At 45.1% G+C, this 22,258-nt stretch overlaps 1 protein-coding gene across 1 annotated transcript in view; it reads right to left on the bottom strand.

The window, feature by feature from the left end:
- The window catches only part of RFX6 (regulatory factor X6), a 432,357-nt gene that overhangs the window by 105,332 nt on the left and 304,767 nt on the right, over window positions 1-22,258 (bottom strand). The gene's annotated exons all lie outside the window — the stretch shown is intronic.

Consider the following 22,258-nt stretch of genomic DNA (forward strand, 5'->3'; position numbering starts at 1 on the left):
TTTCAAAGTGCGCATGTCTCTTTGGCCGACCGTCTTGCGACGGCCAGTCACACATGCGCATTTTGAAAGCTCTAACCCAGTTGTCTTAAGACAGCCCGGTCAGAGTAAGTGCAGGGCTCCAGTGTCCTTGGGAGCGGCGAGTGAGAACACTCCCTTCATTCAGGGCACTGCTCTCACAGCGTGAGAGCCGCACCAGGATTGGAGCCTGCACTGCAGCATCCGGTTGCAGATGAGAAGAGGTCCGGAGCTAAAGTCGAAGTTAAGGTAAGTTTTTGCATTTTATTATTTTAAATGTTTGTAGGTTCCCACCCGCCCCCACTCCCTTTAGATGCCAACCACTACTGCTTGAATACCAAATAGGGAATATCGTTACATCTTAATATCATAGCCAAATATATAGGACAAAAATATCAACAGGTAGGTTCTTATACATATATGTACTTCAAAACATTTATATCTATATATATATTCACTGAAAAAACCATAGGTTTCAGGGGCGTTATAGTTAGCTGGACTTTTCACTCGTACAAAACCATTGAAATTCCCCCGTTATATTTAGTTCAGCTAACTATAACACGCGCGCCCGCAATGCACTGCTGATGACATCACATATTACATCACTCATGACATGGTCAGTGACATCACTCATGACATCACTGATGACATCTCAAATGACATCACTGATAACATCACTGATGACATCATCCAGTGAATATGTGTTTTTCTGAAAATTACATATGTTTTATATATGTATATCTCAAGGTCGATGGAAGAATAAATGGGTATATAAGTGTCTAAATGAATGATTTGTTTTTGAAAAATTGATTGTATAACTGACTGATTAAGTGTATCTTAGTGAATACATGGCTTAGTGAGTAATGTTTAAATATGTAAATATCTGTATCAGTCTCTCACTTTGTGTATAAGTGGCTGCATGGGTTGGTGAGTAGCTACATGAGTATCTATATAGGTTATTATTTGGTTTTTTGAGTATCAGTATGAGTATCTGAGTGTCTGTATGGTTCAGTGGGGGGTATTACGTAGTGCATAGGTGCATGAATGAGTGACTCACTGTTTGTATGGGTTGAAGACAGCATGTGTGCAGGACTGTATGGGTGGATGAGTGTGTGCATGGGTGTGTTAGTGAGTGAATAACTGTATTTATGAGTAACTACATATGTTTTAAACTAGTATATGTGACTATTGGTGTATATAAGTGAGTATATGTGAGAGTGAGAGATTGAAAGAGTTCCTGTATGAATAAGTATGTGTTTCTATAAGTGATTGTTTAAAAGACTAAGTATGTGTAAGTTTCTGTAGAAGTAAGTGTGGTGGTGTGTGTATAAATGTATATGCAAGAAAAATGAATGCTTGATTCTTTATTAGCATGAGTGACTATGTGTGTGAGTAACTCTATGGATGAGTGGCGTTGTGTAAGAAGATGTATAGGTGTATGAGTACATATGATGAGTGAGTACATGTATGAGTGACTGTATAGGACTGTTGGTGAATGAGTGTATGTGTATGTGGATCTTAGAATTACTGAATAGGTTGTTGTAACTGATATTGGTATGTCCATTGTTTTGAAAATTTTAGTTTCTATTTTTGAATGTGTGTATCAAAGGCGATCTGTAACTGCGCTGTGGTATTCCGCAGAGGTGAAGCACATAAAAATGAAATGTCGACGACTTGAGCGGTTGTGGCGTTCGGATTATAGTGCTCAAAATAAATCAGCATATACCAAAGCCCTACAGGAATATAAAACAGCTATAGTTCAGGCCAAATCAGCATATTTCACAAATAAAATTCAGGCAGCCTCTAATACCACCAGAGAACTATTTAAAACTGTCACTCATTTGACCAAGAGCCCCCGCGACACTGTCTTCAGCCCTGATCAGAACCTCGTGACTAATATTGCAACCTTTTTTCAGCAAAAGGTTCAGACTGTGAACGATGATCTTAGCTCATCTGCACTAATTTTGCTTAATGATAACAATGACACTGCCTCCCTGACTGGGTCCAGCTACTCCTGTTTTCCGTTGTTAGAGGAGATACAGGCGACAGACCTAATTGCACAGATGAAGTCAGGGTCCCCATTAGATCCATGTCCGCCACGCATATTACACATGATTCCACAGACGGTGGCAGCTGTCCTGACCCCTCTGCTAAATAATATTATCACGTCTGGTGACTTCCCCAGCTGCTGGAAAAAAGCCTGCATTCGACCGATCCTCAAGAAGGACTCTTTAGATCCAACGGTACTCAAGCACTACCGACCAATATCCTGCCTACCCTTGCCAGCTAAAATTCTCGAAAAAGCCATAAATCAAGAAATGATAAAGTATGTTCACCACAACAAGCTCCTAGACCCCTCTCAGCATGGATTTCTCCCCTTCCATTCAACAGAGTCCGCCCTGATCATGGCAACTGAAAACATTCGAAGGAAAATGGACGAGGGTGGTAGAACGGCCCTGATCTTATTAGATCTTACAGCGGCGTTCGATACCGTGAACCATTCGATTCTATTAAACAGACTAAAAACTCTAGGCTTTTCCGGTACTGCACTAACTTTGCTAACATCATTTCTGGATTCTCGAATCCAACAAGTACACTGGGAAGGCTTTCAATCTGATGAATTCTCCCTCCCAGGTGGGGTCCCTCAGGGCTCGGCGCTGTCGCCCACCCTATTTAACTTATATGTTACCCCCTTAGCTGCCTTAATTCAATCTCATGGCCTACAATTAGTGTCTTACGCCGATGACACTCAAATTATAGTGTCAGTATCCCAGACCATTGAAGCCACGGCAGAGCGTTTTAAAAACTGCCTTCTTGATGTAAAAAACTGGATGAGCTGTAACTTTTTAAAATTAAATACGGACAAAACCGAGATAATTGAATTCGGTCAGAACTTGTCCGTTTGGAACAATCTTTGGTGGCCTCCGGAGGCAGGCACCTGTCCTAGTCCTGTAGACAAGGTCAGAAATCTTGGTTTCCTGGTGGATAAAGATCTCTCCTGTAAAGCGCAGATTAACCAGGTCACCTCCACCTGCTTTTATACCATTAAGGTTCTTAGGAAAATTCTACCCTACATCCCTCCAACGCTAAAAAAAACTGTAATGGGTGCCCTGATAATGTCCCAAATGGACTATTGTAACTCACTCTACTTGGGCACAGGTGAAAAACAACTTAATAAACTTCAGGCAATCCAAAACGCCGCAGCCAGGGTTCTGTTAAATCTACCCTATCGTCACCCAACGTCCAAAGCCATCAAGGAACTTCACTGGCTCCCAGTTAGAGCCAGAATACAGTTTAAGGCCCTCTGTCTGGTCCACAAATCCTTGTACGGCACGGGACCAGACGACTTGTCCAAACTTCTCCCTCGTTATGTGCCATCGCGTACGTTAAGGTCAGCCAATCATGATCTGATATGTAAGCCAAGAATAAGAAGAATGCGATGGGGCGGCAGGTCCTTCTCGTACCAAGCCTCCAGACTATGGAACTCTCTGCCCTCTGCTCTGCGCTCACAAAAAATCCAAACAATGTTTTAGAAAGGCATTGAAAACCTGGCTTTTCTCCTCACATTAAGATCTGCTTTCACAGCTCTCCCTGTCACTACAGCGCCAAGACGCCTCGGCATTCGAGCGCTTTATAAGTACTTCAGTATTCAGTATTCAGTAAGGTTATATTAGGGGGAGAGGAGGTCTGCCACTCTATCATAAGGATGATGTCATCAGTGATGTCATTTGAGATGTCATCAGTGATGTCATGAGTGATGTCACTGACCATGTCATGAGTGATGTAATATGTGACGTCATCAGCAGTGCATTGCGGGCACGCGCGTTATAGTTAGCTGAACTAACTATAACGGGGGAATTTCAATGCTTTTGTATGAGTGAAAAGTGCAGCTAACTATAACGCCTCTAAAACCTATGGTTTTTTCAGTGAATTTCTAAGGTTTTTTAAATGCTAATTCCTAACTATAACGTGCCTGAAACCTAGGGTTTTTTCAGTGAATTTCAAAGGTTTTTTAAATGCTAATTTCTACCTATGCCTACAGAGATAGGGCAAGTGAAGAAAGAAGAAAAAACGCACAGAAAGAAAAAAAAGAAATGCAGAAAGAAGCAACAGAAGTCCTCAAAGACGAAGAAAAGTGCAGGAAGAAGGATAGCGTGCAGAAAGAGCAAACAGAAGAGCAGTAAGAAGCCCTGTTGCAAAATCATCCTGTACCCTCAACTTTTTCAGACAGATACTGGTGGTAACTGAGTCTGACTAACCAGTCCTAGAGCCAATGCTATGTTAAAAGACACTCAGAATACAGTGAAAACACCTACATACACTAGGGAACACTATTCGTTGGGGTCCCCCTGTGATCAGCATGACCTCCTCTGTAAACCCCTAGTATATAATAGGGCAGGGGATTAAAACTACCTCTTAAAACGCACCACAGGGCGTGTTTGCACACGTCACCTCAGGCCCCATCCCCTCACTTCCCCACTGTGTAAACACGCCCTGTGGCCGTTTTAAGTTAGGAGATTAAGTCCCCTTGAATCCTGAGGGTCCCTAGGGTCCAACTAGACCACTAGGTACCTCCAGTAAGCGCCACAGAGCTGCGTTGCAGAGAGATGTAAAAAGAGGCACGGCCTAGACCACCTCTCTGCAACGCAGCGCAGTGGCGCTTACTGGAAGCACCTGGTGGGCTAGTTGGCCCCCAGGGTCCCTCAGGATTTAAGGGGAATTATTTCCCCAATTTAAAACGTGCCACAGGGCTTGTTTGCACACGTTAACTCAGGCCCCGTCTCCTCCCTTCACCACTGTGTAAACACGCCCTGTGGCCATTTTTAGTTGGGAGATTATGTTCATTTGAATCCTGAGGGTCCCTAGGGTCCAACTAGCCCACTAGGTACCTCCAGTAAGCACCACAGAGCTGCGTTGCAGAGAGGTGTAAAAAGTGGCACGGCCTGGACCACCTCTCTGCAACGCAGCTCAGTGGAGCTTACTGTAAGCACCTGGTGGGCTAGTTAGCCCCCAGGGGCCTTCAGGATTGAAGGGGAATTATTTCCCTAACTTAAAACGCGCCATAGGGCGCGTTTGCACACGTCACCTCAGGCCCCGTCCCCTCCCTTCCCCACTGTGTAAACACGCCCTGTGGCCTTTTTTTAAGTTGGGAGATTAAGTCCCCTTGAATCCTGAGGATCCCTAGGGACAAAATAGCCCACTAGGTACGTCCAGTAAGCGCCATTGCAGAGAGGTGTAAAACGGGGCATGGCCTGCACCACCTCTCTGCAACGCAGAGCAGTGGCGCTTACTGGAAGCACCTGGTGGGCTAGTTGGCCCCCAGGGTCCCTCAGGATTGAAAGGGAATTATTTCCCCAACTTAAAACGCGCCACGGGGCGTGTTTGCACACGTCACCTCAGGCCCCGTCCCCTCCCTTCACCACTGTGTAAACGCGCCCTGTGGCCGTTCTAAGTTGAGAGATTAAGTCCCCTTGAATCCTAAGGGTTCCTAGGGTCAAACTAGCCTACTAGGTACCTCCAGTAAGCGCCACAGAGCTGCGTTGCATAGAGGTGTAAAAAGGGGTGTGGCCTCAGAACACCTGTCTGCAACGCAGCTCCCTGGCGCATACTGGAGATACCTGTTGGGCTAGTTGGCCCTCAGGGACCCTCAGTATTGAAGGGGAATTAATTCCCCAACTTACAACTGGCCAGGGGGCGCGTTTGCAGAGTGCTGCAAGGAGGGGGCAATGCCTCCAGCGCGATGCCGGTCTTTAATTTATTTTATTTTTTTAAGAAGGAGGGCTGTGTGGCCCCCTTTCTTTTTCTAATTTACTGGCCCTGGGGACCCCATCCCCCAGGGCCTGCACCCTAAGTTTTTTTGTTGAAAAAAATTAATTTGGCCCTCCCAAGGCCTTAATCAGCTCCGGGGACCCCAACCCCCGGGTCATGGCTTCTTTTTTTTTTTAATTCTTTAGGAGGGGGGCTGCGTTGCCCCCCTCCTCAGGTCACTTATGGCCCCGGGGACCCCATCCCCCGGGGCCGGCCTTTGTTTTTTATTATTTAAAAAAATATATATTTATAGAAACACCTAGGACATGCTGAACAAACCGTATGCACCTATCACCATGACGATTTGCGTGATATTCATTAAAAGGCGACAGTAAGCGCTCTAGTTGTTCTTAAGAACACACTGGGACATTCTGTCATTGGGCTATACTTGGGCTACATCTGGGTGATATTTGGGCTACATTTGGGCTCTTTTGTCTCTGGTGGCCATCTTGGGAGATTTATTTGTTATGAAGTTTCCTAATTTCCTCATTTACTGCCGTCTCCTCAGTATTTCATTTTTTTACTTCGGTTCCATCAAGAAGGCATTCAGATGTGTCACACATTTGCCATAAATTCTGAATGTTAGCACTCTAGTTGCTCATTAGATCACTGTAGTCAAGCTACCGCTCACCAGGGAAGTCTGCTGCTGGTATTCAAAGTGCATGTTTCAGTCTGCATGTCAGAATTTTTTTATGAAATAGAACAGGATTTGAGAAGTCAAAATGTGCCCTAATTTTTCTTTCTGCACGCGTACGGTGGCGTGCGCGAGCGCGATTCTGATTGGCTCTTAGATCTTAGTAAACATTCGAATTGGCCGAAACCAGGAAGCGGCGGCCGCCATTTTCTCTCTCGCACTGAGAGTGATGTTTAAAATATTAAGCCCAAAAACATGTAAAGGGGCTGTTTAGACAGCTCCCACACACATAGCAATGTTGAGGGAGTCCCCAAAGATCCCTCAAGGCCAAAAACGGAATATTTATTTTTTCGCTAATTTCGCCGATTACGCTTACCGTACGCGTACGGTAAAAAATTATAAAAAAAAAAATTATCCACACTCTCCCCACCCCGTGTGCAATTGGAGCCCGAAGGGCACCAATTGTGCATTGCTTATTAAAGATGAGTTAAACTAAAATATTAAAACAAAAAATAATTTAAAAAAAAATTATCCACACTCTCTCCACCCCGTGTGCAAATGGTGCCCGAAGGGCACCATTTGTGCATTGCTTATAACTTATACGAAAAATTAAAATATTACCTTTCAAAACGAAGTGCATCATATGTCCTCCATGTGCGCACGGTGCGCGAAGCGCATCGTGCGTACATGGCCCATCTAGCGTAACGTGGGCACGCGGTGCGCGTAGCTCACCGCGTGCCCACCGTGCGTGCACGGCACTAACTGCGTAAAGTGGGCGCGCGGTGCGCGAAGCGCACCGCGTGCTCACTGTGCGCGCACGGTGTGCGAAGCGCACCGTGCGCGCACGGAACGAACTGCGTTAAGTGGGCGCGCACGCCACGAATGGCGTAAAGTAACTTAGCATTTAAAAAAACGTACAAATTCACTGAAAAAACCATAGGTTTCACACACGTTATAGTTAGGAATTAGCATTTAAAAAACCTTGCAAATTCACTGAAAAAACCATAGGTTTCACACATGTTATAGTTAGCGGAAATTTTACTGATAAAAAACCAATGAAATTTCCCCGTTATAGTTAGTGCAGGCAACTATAACTCACGCGACCGCAATCTTCTGCTGATGACATATGTGTCTTTATGAAAAAAAAATATTTGTAATATATGTATAGCTAAAAATGTATGGAAGAAGACATGGGCAAATAAGTGTCTAAATACAGTATTAGCATCAGCAGAGGATTGCGGTCGCGTGAGTTATAGTTGCCTGCACTAACTATAACGGGGGAATTTCATTGGTTTTTTATCAGTAAAATTTCCGCTAACTATAACATGTGTGAAACCTATGGTTTTTTCAGTGAATCTATATATATATATATATATATATATATATATATATATATATATATATATATATATATTCACTTAAAAAACCATAGGTTTCACACATGTTATAGTTAGCTGTACATTTCACTCGTAAAAACCAATGAAATTCCACGTTATAGTTAGATCAGGTAACTATAACTTGCGCGCCCACAATAAACTGCTGATGACGTCACATATTACATCACTCATGACATGGTCAGTGACATCACTCATGACATCAATGATGGCATCTGAAATTACACATTGTGGATTGCGGTCGCGCACGTTATAGTTACCTGATCTAACTATAACGTGGAATTTCATTGTTTTTTTACGAGTGAAATGTACAGCTAACTATAACATGTGTGAAACCTATGGTTTTTTAAGTGAATTTGCAAGGTTTTGTAAATGATAATTCCTAACTATAACGTGTGTGAAACCTATGGTTTTTTCAGTGAATTTGTACGGTTTTTTAAATGCTAAGTTATGTATTTATTTATTTTTTTTTTTTCTGTTTTTTCACTGTGCGCACACGTCGGCATGAGAGAGAGAATTCGGGAGTGCTGGAGGAGGGTTGAAGAGATGCAAGCTGTCGTGTGCCTCCCTAAGATCTGGACACTTTGGAGAGTAATGTTAACGCGGCTGCCTGCCGTGGGGGAGAGCACCATCACTAATTTGAAGTGAGGCGGAGCCAGGAACTACATCCAGACAGAGAAGCACAGCGAGCCAGAAAGGAAGAGGATTCCTCCCAGGCAGCTCCAGACCCTAATATAGGGGATTGATTTGTTTTAAAATACAGGAGCGCGAGCGGCCCACTGAGGGAAAATAATTGTACTTTGCCTTGGGACTCAATATCCCAGCATGCATTCCAACAGGAAGTTGTACTTAACTAGCATGCACCACTACAGGAAGTTGCACTAAGCCAATCAATTTAAAAGCACTGAGCCAACAGGAAAGTACTCACTGCACTCCAGTTGTACATATTGCCCTGGAAGAAGAGGTCTTTACCTTGAAACGCGTCGGCATGAGAGAGAGAATTCGGGAGTGCTGGAGGAGGGTTGAAGAGATGCAAGCTGTCGTGTGCCTCCCTAAGATCTGGACACTTTGGAGAGTAATGTTAACGCGGCTGTCCTGCCGTGGGGGAGAGCACCATCACTAATTTGAAGTGAGGCGGAGCCAGGAACTACATCCAGGCAGAGAAGCACAGCGAGCTAGAAAGGAAGAGGATTCCTCCCAGGCAGCTCCAGACCCTACTATAGGGAATTGATTTGTTTTAAAATACAGGAGCGCGAGTGGCCCACTGAGGGAAAATAATTGTACTTTGACTTGGGACTCAATATCCCAGCATGCATTCCAACAGGAAGTTGTACTCAACTAGCATGCACCACTACAGGAAGTTGCACTAAGCCAATCAATTTAAAAGCACTGAGCCAATAGGAAAGTACTCACTGCACTCCAGTTGTACATATTGCTCTGGAAGAAGAGGTCTTAACCTTGAAACGTGTCGGCATGAGATAGAGAATTCGGGAGTGCTGGAGGAGGGTTGAAGAGATGCAAGCTGTCGTGTGCCTCCCTAAGATCTGGACACTTTGGAGAGTAATGTTAACGCGGCTGTCCTGCCGTGGGGGAGAGCACCATCACTAATTTGAAGTGAGGCGGAGCCAGGAAATACATCCAGGCAGAGAAGCACAGCGAGCCAGAAAGGAAGAGGATTCCTCCCAGGCAGCTCCAGACCCTACTATAGGGGATTGATTTGTTTTAAAATACAGGAGCGCGAGTGGCCCACTGAGGGAAAATAATTGTACTTTGCCTTGGGACTCAATATCCCAACATGCATTCCAACAGGAAGTTGTACTTAACTAGCATGCACCACTACAGGAAGTTGCACTAAGCCAATCAATTTAAAAGCACTGAGCCAATAGGAAAGTACTCACTGCACTCCAGTTGTACATATTGCCCTGGAAGAAGAGGTCTTTACCTTGAAACGCGTCGGCATGAGAGAGAGAATTCGGGAGTGCTGGAGGAGGGTTGAAGAGATGCAAGCTGTCGTGTGCCTCCCTAAGATCTGGACACTTTGGAGAGTAATGTTAACGCGGCTGTCCTGCCGTGGGGGAGAGCACCATCACTAATTTGAAGTGAGGCGGAGCCGGGAACTACATCCAGGCAGAGAAGCACAGCGAGCCAGAAAGGAAGAGGATTCCTCCCAGGCAGCTCCAGACCCTACTATAGGTGATTGATTTGTTTTAAAATACAGGAGCGCGAGTGGCCCACTGAGGGAAAATAATTGTACTTTGCCTTGGGACTCAATATCCCAGCATGCATTCCAACAGGAAGTTGTACTTAACTAGCATGCACCACTACAGGAAGTTGCACTAAGCCAATCAATTTAAAAGCACTGAGCCAATAGGAAAGTACTCAATGCACTCCAGTTGTACATATTGCCCTGGAAGAAGAGGTCTTTACCTTGAAACGCGTCAGCATGAGAAAGAGAATTCGGGAGTGCTGGAGGAGGGTTGAAGAGATGCAAGCTGTCGTGTGCCTCCCTAAGATCTGGACACTTTGGAGAGTAATGTTAACGCGGCTGTCCTGCTGTGGGGGAGAGCACCATCACTAATTTGAAGTGAGGCGGAGCCAGGAACTACATCCAGGCAGAGAAGCACAGCGAGCCAGAAAGGAAGAGGATTCCTCCCAGGCAGCTCCAGACCCTACTATAGGGGATTGATTTGTTTTAAAATACAGGAGCGCGAGTGGCCCACTGAGGGAAAATAATTGTACTTTGCCTTGGGACTCAATATCCCAGCATGCATTCCAACAGGAAGTGGTACTTAACTAGCATGCACCACTACAGGAAGTTGCACTAAGCCAATCAATTTAAAAGCACTGAGCCAATAGGAAAGTACTCACTGCACTCCAGTTGTACATATTGCCCTGGAAGAAGAGGTCTTTACCTTGAAACGCGTCGGCATGAGAGAGAGAATTCGGGAGTGCTGGAGGAGGGTTGAAGAGATGCAAGCTGTCGTGTGCCTCCCTAAGATCTGGACACTTTGGAGAGTAATATATATATATATATATATATATATATATAGAGAGAGAGAGAGAAAATCATGGTACATGATGTATGTAAACATGGTACATAGATGTATCTATGCTTCCCTATGTACACGTTTTGACATTTTATCCGTAATACTTTGGCTATGATATTAGAGTATTACAATATTTCTGTACTCGTTATTCCGGAGTACAACCATGTACAATGCTGTTCTTTGGCTATTATCTTGTTCTGTGGCTAATATTTGAAAAGAGCGGGATCACTGACACTGAGTTCTTTGCATAAACTGACAGATGTGTTGATCACAGAACAAATGACCGGCAATACAACACAAGAAAAATACCACACCAATGTATAAAAGTAGAGTGAAATGTAATAATTCATTTGCCACCAAGATGACAAAAAAACAATCAGTAGAACCAGAAATATTCAGTTTCAAATATTTTTGGTAAGTATGGTGCCTAAAACCACAAAGCACCACTCGCAGTCATCTGGTCGTGCAAGGCCGAGTGAAAGACACAAGTTCAGGCCAACCGCAGTAGACTGCAGGCCATATACAGGGACCAGGTTAGAGCAGCTGAAAACGTTACCTTCTAATGTCCAGCGCGAAGAGTTCCTTTTGCAGAGAAGGAGGCCACGAGGAGCAGGTAGAGCGTCTGGATAGTCATCACTGTAGTGCGAAAAGCAGCCAAGTGTTGCTGACTGTGATCGCTGTAGCAGGAAGATCCTATTGAGCATCATGGACAGTGATTGCTGGAGTTTCACATTGGTGACAACATGGGCTGTAAATGCTTTAGCGCAAAGTGCAAATCTCCTGTTGCCAGTCGTCACTGGTAGTTATTGTAGCGAGAAGAGTCAGGTTCATTGGAGTTTCACTTTGGAGGGCAGTGCAGGCGCCAAAATCTCGGCATGAACGGGCCCGTTTGCGTTTGAAAAGAGCCCAAAACTTCAAGAATTCTTCTTTTCTTTTAGGAGGATCTCAACTGATGGCCCACCAAGAGTCCAGGACCCGAGGCACCCATCTTGGGGATCGGGAACTCACTCCAGCAGAGGCCAGAAGGGCTCATGATGTAGGTCCAGGCAGGGCCAGTGCAGATGGTGTTAGAAATTGGGTTTCTGGTTGACAGACGTATGCACCCAGTCCAAGCAGGAACCACAATGCCAGTCAGGCTAAGCCAAATACACACCATAAATTAACGTGTGCTCAGCCTCTGGTAGCTTGGCACAGATCAAGCAACTTAAGAGTTAATGGGTGCATTTTTTTCTGTAACACTTCAAACAGTAACAGAGTAAAAAAACACCACAAAAATACTTCGCGTCAGGTTGTAAAAATAGGCCTCAATGTATTGAAAAACAAATGTGGGTGTTTTTCACTACCAGGACATGCCAAACTTAAAAGTACATGTCTTACCTTTTAATTACACAGCACCCTGCCCTATGGGCTACATAGCGCCTACGTTAGGGGTGACCTATAGGTAATAAAAGGGGAGTTTAGGGCTTGGCAAGGGGTTTAAATGCCAAGCTGTCATGGCAGTGTAAACCGCACACAGTCTCTGCAGGCCTGAGACCTGTTTAAAGGGTTGCTTGAGTGGATGGCACAATCAGGTGCTGCAGGCCCACTAGTAGCATTTAATTTACAGGCTGTGGGCACATGTAATGTACTTTGCTAGGGACGTGTAAATAAATTAAACTTGGTAATTGTGGGTAAGTCAATGTTACCACGTTTTGGGGCGAGAGCACATGCACTTTAGCAATGGTTAGCAGTGGCCAGAGTCCTAAAGCCAACAAAAACGAGGTTAGAAAAGAAAGAGGAGGAGGAAGGCAAAATGATTGGGGTGACCATCCAGAGAGGGCCATTTTCCAACAGCTGGGTGGTTGCATGGAGGCCTCTGGAGTTTGTTGTGTCCCTGTAGCTCAAAACAGGAGGTCAGTCATCTGTGTCATTTCAGCCTGGGATGAAGGGTGCATGTCTACTCTTCCTTCTTAGACGGTAGGACAAGCCTCAGGGAGGTCCAGTTCCCGCTCCAGTGCAGCAGGTCAGCTGCACAGTCCTTCTGTAGTATCCACAGGTCCAGGAGTGTACTCAAGTATGGGTCAGAGGGTTCCCTTTTTATACCTGGTGACTGCTTTGAAGTGGAAGAAACTTCTGGATCCTTCCCCTACAGAAATGTCTGTAATTTCCTTCCTCCCTGTCCTGGTCACAGTCTGTTTGGGGGCACAATATGCTACTGTGAATTCCTTTGTGTGTGAGCTGGGCCAGTGCCTTTGAAGTGCAAGTGAGCTAGGTGACAGCTCCAGCTCCTCATCATGCTGTACAAGAAGCGGGCACCATTGTCCCATGAGTGCTGTGTGGGGGCAGCCACTATTAAAGTTTTAGCACGCTACATATGCAAGAAGCAGGTACCATTGTCCCACAAATGCTGTGTGGGGCTGCAACTATTAAAGTGAAAGCACTCATAGCGAGCTCCATATACAAGAAGTGGCTCTCATTGTCCCACGAGTGCTGTGTAGGCGCGCTGTAAATATAAGCACCCGCCATTGTCCTGCATTACTCATTAAAGAAAATATTGTTCACCGACTTATAAAGCAGACCGTGTAACAACACAAGTAAAAAGTCCAGTCGTTTTGAGAGGTTACAAATGCAGACAGGGCGGTACCAAGGAGGGACTGCTAAGTAATGAAAAGCAGAGATTTCACAAGGACACTAACTGCAGTCAATTGAAAAGATGGGTGGGAAATGGGCAGAGTTTGTATGCCATACCTCAATACAGCATGCCTAGCAGAGCGGCACTTGCGCTGCCCAGGCTCGACCTAAAAATCCTATAAGGGGAACCAGAGATATGAATTTGTAAAGTTTTAATTAAAAACAGCACCAAGAAGCACAAAGCTACAATGACAGGAAAATGTTAGGAAGAGGCAGACCAGGAACTAGCTGCAATTTCAGGCTGACTTTGCTGATACCCAAGGAGTTTCGTATCGGTGAAAGGTTTTACCTTTCTGACTGAGTTTTTTTATGGAACTGAAAATCCTTCAGGGGCATAACCCTGCTGAGTCCCACACATTAGGGGTTAGACTAGTGCATTTTAGTGCTGGTGTCCACATCATTGCCCTAAAATGCATTAGTCACGCAAATATAGTGCCCCATGGACCACCCCGAGGCGCGCTGTAAGAGGGGAGGCTGGAGAACGTATTTAAGCAGCAACCGCGATGGGCTGTTCAGCTGCATGCTCTTAGTCCTCACAACAGTGGCTGTGTCAAACTTTCTTTTCACCCTGAGAACATTAAATATATTGCGCCACGCCGTGGCCCGGGATATCATCAAGTTACTGAAGCAGTTTTAGGAGCCACCCTGCCCAGCTAGAGAAAGTACCATGTGGTCTCTCAGGAATACAGACATTCCAGTCCTGCCAGTCTTCCTTTGGCCGAAAACAGAAAGTAAGGTGGGGTGGCTGTTTTGTTTTTCTTGCCGTAACGAGTGGTGCCTCGTCCATGCACAATCCAGGAGGGTGCCAACCCAGGAGCATAGCTATCAATGCCACTGAGCACATCCTGCAGTCAGTTTTTGACTGATCACTGCGAACTGTATCAAAGCAAATATTCCCCCCCCCTTCGCTCACTTTTTCCCACTCCCTCTCTCCAGGCAATACCTTGTCCCTTACTTCCATCCCCGCACTCACTAGAGAATCCCTGCTTCCCTTGCTTAGCCGTGTCAAGTCAAGTTCTCCAGTTGACATCTGCCCGGCACGTATTCTTCATCAGATCTTTGCCGAATGTCCATCCCCTGTCCTTACCCTCCTCAACGACTGCTTCACGCATGGCCTCGTCCCTGCCCCTTTCAAGACTGCTATAATCTTCCCCATACTAAAAAAACCGGGGGCAGATCCTTCCTCCACGACAAACTACCGCCCGATATCCCTTCTTCCCTACTTGGGCAAGATAGTTGAGTCCCACGCCACCCAGACACTTAGCACCTTTATTGAGGACAGTAACTATCTTGTACCCTGCCAGGCGGGCTTCCGTCCCCGCCATTCCACCGAGAAGGGGGTTATTTCAGTCATGGATCAACTCAGGGAGGGTCTCGATACCAACACTCCTCAGGCCTTGGTCCTCCTGGATTTGTCCGCCGCTTTTGACACGGTGGACCATTCTATTCTCTTGTCCTGTGTCGAGGCGGCGGGCATAGGAGGACAAGCACTGGCCTGGATAGGCTCCTTCCTGGCTGACCGCACTCAGGCCGTCCATCTGGCCGAATTTTCCGCTCCACCCCGCAGGGTGCAATGCGGCGTCCCTCAGGGCTCCTCTCTCTCCCCCTTATTATTTAACCTTTACATCTTCCCCCTTATTTTCGCGCTGCAACAAATGGAGGTCACAGTCTACAGTTATGCTGATGACCTCCAACTTATTTTTAATTTCTCCTCCCCCTCACTAGCTGTTACTGCCTTCCAGTCCGTCATGCTATTTATCCAGGATTGGATGAATGCGAACCATCTCAAACTCAACCCGGACAAAACAGAGTTGATTCTGACGGGTGGCAGTGGCAACCCTTGGTCTTCTTCCTTTTGGCCCCCCTCCCTTGGCTTACCCCCCACACCCTCCTATTCAGTCAAGACCCTTGGCATCACACTTAATCATCATTTGACACTCCACTCCCACATTAGTTCGGTTGTTTCTTCCTGTTTCTTTACCCTGTGTATCATTAGGAAAGTATCCCGGTTTTTCTCTCCCTCTGCACTCAAATTGATTGTAATGGCCATGGTTTTATCCAAGATCGATTATGGGAACATTATCTATAATGGTGCCCCAGGTTACGCACTTCAACGTCTTCAGTTGGTGCAGAAACAGGCAGCTCGCCTGGTACATGGCCTATCTAAATTTCACCATTCGTTACCCCTTCTCATCGCCCTTCATTGGCTCCCCATTAAGCAACGGGCCCTGTTCAAACTTGGCTGTCTTACCTTCCAAGCCCGGATGGGCACGGCCCCTGCCTTTATAAATTCCACTATTATCAACTATTGCCCTTCCAGAGTTCTTCGTTCATCCACCAAATCCCAATTAGTCATTCCTCGCTTCAAGAAGCAAAGATCAGGAGGCCAGAAATTTGCGGTGCTTGCGCCCACTTTCTGGAACACCCTCCCTTTTTATATCAGAATTTCCCCCTCCTACATGGAGTTCCGCAAGGTCCTCAAGACTTTCCTGTTTAAGCAGACCTTCAGCATATAGTCAGCTGCACTCTTCTTGCCCAGGAATCCCTCTAGCGCCATGAAACTGCATTGTGAATGTGCGCTTTATAAATTTTTTAAAATTCAAATTCAACTGATTGCACCCAGCTGCGGTAGCTGGGCTTCTGCCACCGACAACGAAGACTGAGTGGTACTGGACTCTCCTTCTGGTCTCAAATGGGAGGTGCAGTAACAGGGAGCACCGATCTGTGACTGAAGCCAACCAGCCCACGCTGGGCCCTAGGTGTCTCATGTCAATACTGGAGCACTCCAGAGCACCGCATGATCTCCGGTAGCCCTGTCGGCCACATGAAAACACCCTGGCTCAGTCTGACAGTGAGTCACTGGGCCAGAGCTTGTGACTGTGGCACAGGTGAGTTAACTACTAGGGCAGTGAATGGGGTTTAAGTAAGATTGGGCTACACCAGTAGTGTTGCCGCCTTTCCCAGAGAATAATACCATATTTGTCCTTATTTCAAGATTCAGCAAAGGCCTGAACATAGTAAACAGGATATATATAAAATCATTCCTGTTCATTATTAAAACTGCTGATTTTAATTATTTTAGTTGGCAGTCACTGACCATTAAGTTTGCTCCTGAAGACATTTTAAGGTCTGAAGTCTTTTGTTCTTATGTTTGCCGTTTGAAATATGTATTGATAAGAGGAAAAGAAATGAAATATTGACTTGCGAGGATTTTCATTTTTGTGTGGGCCAGGACATTAAAATACTGATCAGGCCAGGTAGCAACCTAATTTAAGGCTGGTTCTGGATGATCTGGATGGGGGTATAATGGTTCGGACTGGCTGGGTTGCAAGGCTGCAGAGGGCAAGGCTGATTCTAATGGTTGTTGATGGGGCTACGATGGACCTGACAGGGCCACACTAGTTATGGTGGGTGGGAATGGGCTAGAATGGATTTGAAATGACTGGGTTCATTGATTTAAATGGGGTTAGACCACATTGCGTTGGGGTAGATCTGCTGGATGTGTACAAGTTGTAAGAATACTGCGTTGGCTGACTGTTTCTGATAATGTTAGTGGAGTTAGGATGAACTTGGTTTGGGTCATGCTACTTTTTGGTTAATGATGATTGACTGGATCATGTAGTCTGACTAGTGTTTCTCTTTGCTCTAAAGGTGACAATTTATGATATTTAGCACTTTATATTGACTTTATAGCTTGATTTTCTGGTGAGAAAGTGTCACTCGAGGTGTCACACATTAGATAGTAGAATGTGATTCATAACAACACTGAAATTATAGAAATGTCACACATAAGCAACCTGAAAACTTGGCAGCTATGTGGTCCGACTCTTGGTGGGCCATGTTGATTAGTGCCCTTCCATTTCTGGTGCTCAGCAGCAGTTTTAAGATCTTCTTAGAGTTTCTCATTTATCACTTGGGAATAATTTCTGTTATTTATATGTTCCCCTCGTCTTCATTGTTTGATTTTTGCTCGCTAGAAAGTGTCAATCATAGTCATTAAATGTCACTCAGAAATAATTAAACTGAAATTTCGAGAATGTCACAGATAAGCTAAAACCTTGGTAGCTCTGGGGGGCAAGCAAGGAGATGTATCTGATGAAGGTTCTATGAAATTGGACACCTTTCCAGTGAGGTATCCTCGGATGCTCTGAAGGTCTTGGAAGTCCAAACACTTCTAAGTTCCAACTTTTCAGGGTTTCTAGAGTAGCTCCCCTGGGTTTCTTCTAAGGCCCCCATGACATCAGGGACAGCACTTAGGAGCCAGGACTCACTTCAGGTCCATTTAGGACTGATCATCTGGATACTTCAGGACAAATGCCTCTTGCAGCTTGTTGTGTCCCTGTAGCCACACAGAGGTCAGTCAGCTAGTCCTTGGAGGCCACTTTCTTGTCCTGTGTACAGGATAAAGCAGGTCCAGTCCTTCCAGGCTCCTCTCAGGTCACAACCAGAAAGTCCAGTCCTCCAACGATGTTTCACAGATTCTGAAGAGGGTTCTTTGGAGTGGCACATGTATAGATTGAACTAACCTGTGGGTGAGGGGGACCCCTGGACATGCCCTAACCAACAGGGAAAACATACCCAAGGGCAACCCTCCTAACCTTTGCAGTACACCCTCTTTGCTTTCCTGTGACCAATCCCACAGAGCACCTGACTCCTAAAATCCAAGATGGGGGAACTCTTCCCCTTTTGTGCACCCTCCCAGGGTTGTGGCCAGGGAAATAATCAGTCCCCTTCCCTGAGTCTACTCCAAACCAGTTCTGGAAACAGCTTCCCTCCCACTTGGTTCGGAGCCAACCTGGCTAGTGTGGACCTTGGGGATAAAGACTTTGCCTTGTAATACTAAGCAGGCTGGACCACTACAAGGCCCTTCTATTAGGAGCTCCCAGCTATCTATTAAAGAAGCTGAAACGCATCCAGATCATTACAGCAAAGCTATCACTAAACAGACCTTGACACTCCTCTGCCACAAATGCCCTGTAAGACCTCCTCTGGCTGCCTATCAAACAGAGGATTATATTTAAATCTCTTTGTATTGTGCATAAGCTACTACACAACAAAGGACCAAAACACCTATGAGCCAAACTAATAAAATACACTTCCGGCAGACACCTCCGATCGGCCACATGCAACTATGTCCAAGAATTCAGATTCAACAAATTCTGACAAGGAGGACATACTTTTACCACGAAAGCAGCTCAGATGTGGAATAAACTACCAGCTCCATTAAGATCTCATTCTCACCTGTTAAAATTTAGAAGATCGCTGAAAACCTGGCTCTTTCCTCATTAATAACTAGTTTTAGCTTCAGATCTTCATCAGTTGATTTTCCTACATAGTGGTAATAGCTAGAGCCAGGATACCATTTTTGGTCACAGTGCACTTTATAAGTCTTATCTACTACTACTACTACTACTACTTGTTCAAGTCTCTCCTTACAATAAACTATGAATGGGCATACCCTATCTCTGTCCCTTTCAAGTTATGAAGTTCCTGGGTCCACTCCAACTGTCATGATAGGGATCAAATGCCCCACACCCTGTCACCTGGCCTAAGTCATTGTTCTGACTTGGGAGCAGCTTTCAGACTTCATTATGGTCAAGCACTTGCAAGGCAGCTGCTGGTAGGCTGATGCAAATTAGTCTCCAGGTGCTTCAAGAAGGGAAAAGGAAACTTTATAAAAGTTATTTTTTCTAAATATTTATTAAAAGTCAAACTTTACAAATGAATTAAACTTTTATTAAATATAAAAAATAGGGTTTTCAATGAATATTTTAGCCATTTCCTGTCAGATGTTACAGATTAGAGATTATAATCTGCACTTTGACATTTTGTTAGGGTCCAGCCACAGCCCTGCCAGTGAAAACTGCTTTTGGGGTCCAGTCACTGGAGGAACTTGCTAACTTTAATGTTCCACTAATTAAATATCAGGCACTCTAACTTGTGGGTGACCAACTGTACTAAGGGGTGACATTAATATATATATAAACAGAGTTTAACGCCTGCCAAAAATGGCTCATTTGACATCAGGTTTTTGGGCAGCTGCAGTCAGGCTACACTTGAAGGACTTGAAGATATGTTATACAGGCCAACCATAGGGGCTGTAGGGCACAGGTGGCATTGTACTTCCAGTCCCTGGGTGTGTATTCAGCACTATATACTAGGGACTAAATACATCAACCAGGGGTAATCCAATGTAACCATGTTTAAAGGGTAGCACTGGCCCTTTTATTTCTATTTATCATGGGTAACATGTGCAGAGGTCTAGTTGGTGCATTACTCATAGAAGACTGCAGAAGGCTGTTGATTAAACAACTTTGGCTGTATTGCAGAAAGTGCCCCAGAGGCCAAAAGGGCTTTGTGCACCCCACAGAACTTTGGTATTACAGGAGGGGTCTCGGACACTTGTGCAAGCCCTTCTGCAATACATATAGTGCTGGTACAAATGTAGCACAAGCGCTATCTCAAGAGGGCATTCGCTCATTTACATGGAGCCAGTCTCTTTGCCTTTGCGCTGCATTATGGACAATCGCGCAAAGGCAAAGAAGCTGTCAGGAGGCGAACTGAAAGTGTGCCACAAAAGGCAGTGCACTGTCAGTGTGCCCCTGTTGGCACACCTCTGGAGGGGAAAAGAAGGTCCCATGGACCCCCCACACATCTCCTTGTAGGTGGGTGGGGTCACTTACTGCACCCGTCTGCAAAGGATCTCTAATCCCTCTTTAAAGTGCAGGCAGGTTGCCACCTGCACAGTGAAACACGGAGCGGCTTTGAAGCAGCTGCTTCTTTAATCACTTGAATGCACTGCCCTCAGGGCAGCACGAGTTTGCGGCTGCCATGAGGGCAGCTTATTTGCTTTAGTAGGGTACACACGGCACGCCTATTTAAAGGTGCCTCATAGCGGAAACATGAAAAGTGCGCCCTTGGCGTAATAAGGCCCCTGGTGTTCCTCCATTTATCCTAATAGTATAAAGACCATCATAAGGATGAGTTATGAACAGGTACTGCTCTAATTACTTCTCTGTAATCTTTCTTTCTATGAGTCCTACTTCTCTCTGTCCTTGATTCCCTTGTTCCTTTCCTCCAGTGTTGTATTGCTTCAGTATCACCAGACTCAAAACCAATAGGACTTACAAAGAAAGCACCCAGCAACAAGCTTTCCTGGAATTTTGACTAATGACCCAATTTAGAGTTTGGCAGACAAGGCACTCTGTCACAAACAAAAATGGAGTATCCTCTGCTCCTAACCCCCGGTTTTCTCACCTCATTTAGAGACTGCTGGACCTTACATTTTCCTTCGATGGATCCCTTTTTGAGTTTATCAGCAGAAAACTTCCTTTGACCACCTGAATGAGAAAACCCCGTCAGAGGAAGGGCATTGCATTGCCTGCCCTTTTTAGGTTGGACGTATAATATATTTTTTCCCTCTCCATTGCCACCAGAAAAGAAAGTTGCCACCAAGAAAATCCTGGCAGTGAGGAACAGAAAAAAAAATGCAAACTCCCAGTGTAAAAAGTTCATTAGTTTTTTGTTTTTCTCCTTGAAAGTTTGTTGCAGAAAAACAATAACGTTTGAAAGGTTTTGTGAATGGCCATCAAAACAGATGGTGGTCATAATGTCAGATCCTTTAAATTTACTGGGATGACTGCTTGACTGATATTTGACAGACAAGAGCCCATCAGGATTGAGGAGGCAATATGCTCTAATACTTTTATGGATGGAGGCGCATTTGTCAAACTCTAAACCATGCCTTGAAACTTGGAATAATCTCCATTTGCCTCTCAGACTCACTGTCATGGTGTTGCAATTAGGAATATTCCTCCCAAAGAACATATTTACAACACTCTTAGCATCCTAGACCTAACCCCTTTCTTCTCTGCATCACTCCTTTATGATGCGGTTTCTTTTTTGTTTTCGTACATTTATTGTCAGAAGTTCTCATTTTGAATTAATCTTGATTTCTCCTAGTCTCCACATGCTGGCTACGTATCCTGTTACAATGTGCAGTGCTCTGTTGTGCTCTGGGGTGCATTACAAATTCAACTATTAAAATAAAACTGAAAATATTAAAATCAATGGGGCTTATTAACAAGCCCGTTGCGCCACGGATGCAGCACTTTTTTTGACGCATCGGCGGTGCAGTGTGCCTGCCCATATTTACAAGGGTACTTAAAGTTAGCCAGTGTGACTTTTCATGGGCTTGTAAATATTGGTCCTTTTAGCCAATTACTCTGCATGAATGGGGAATTCTATGGGTGTTGCTGCAAGTGTTCATCCATGGAACCTGACACATTCCCAGATTTACAAGTGTTTTGAAATTGAGAATGTCCCGAAATCCTACTCCTCCCCAGGGGAGGCATAGGAGTGGCACAAAGAGGAAACATACTTTTATTTCTCCTCATGTTTTGCTCTTTCTATGTGTGCTGCATTCTGCAGCACAAATAGAAGAAGCAAATCGCCATTAATTATTTTTATGTGCAGGAAGGTATACCTTCCTGCACAACAACAATCATCCCTGCAACGCAGGCATCCTTGCATCATGGCAAAAAGGTGTCTGCATTGGCGCACGGCTGCTGTTTGTGTGTCAGTGCAGGGGAGATGAACAGGTATGTGCCGTACATTGTAGACACAGCACATTCCTGCCCATTTATTTTGATACACTGCAGCACAGCAGGAAGGCTTTCTTCACTGCCATG

Source organism: Triturus cristatus, chromosome 6 (genome assembly GCF_964204655.1).
Source record: "Triturus cristatus chromosome 6, aTriCri1.1, whole genome shotgun sequence".
NCBI classification, from domain to species: Eukaryota; Metazoa; Chordata; class Amphibia; order Caudata; family Salamandridae; genus Triturus; species Triturus cristatus.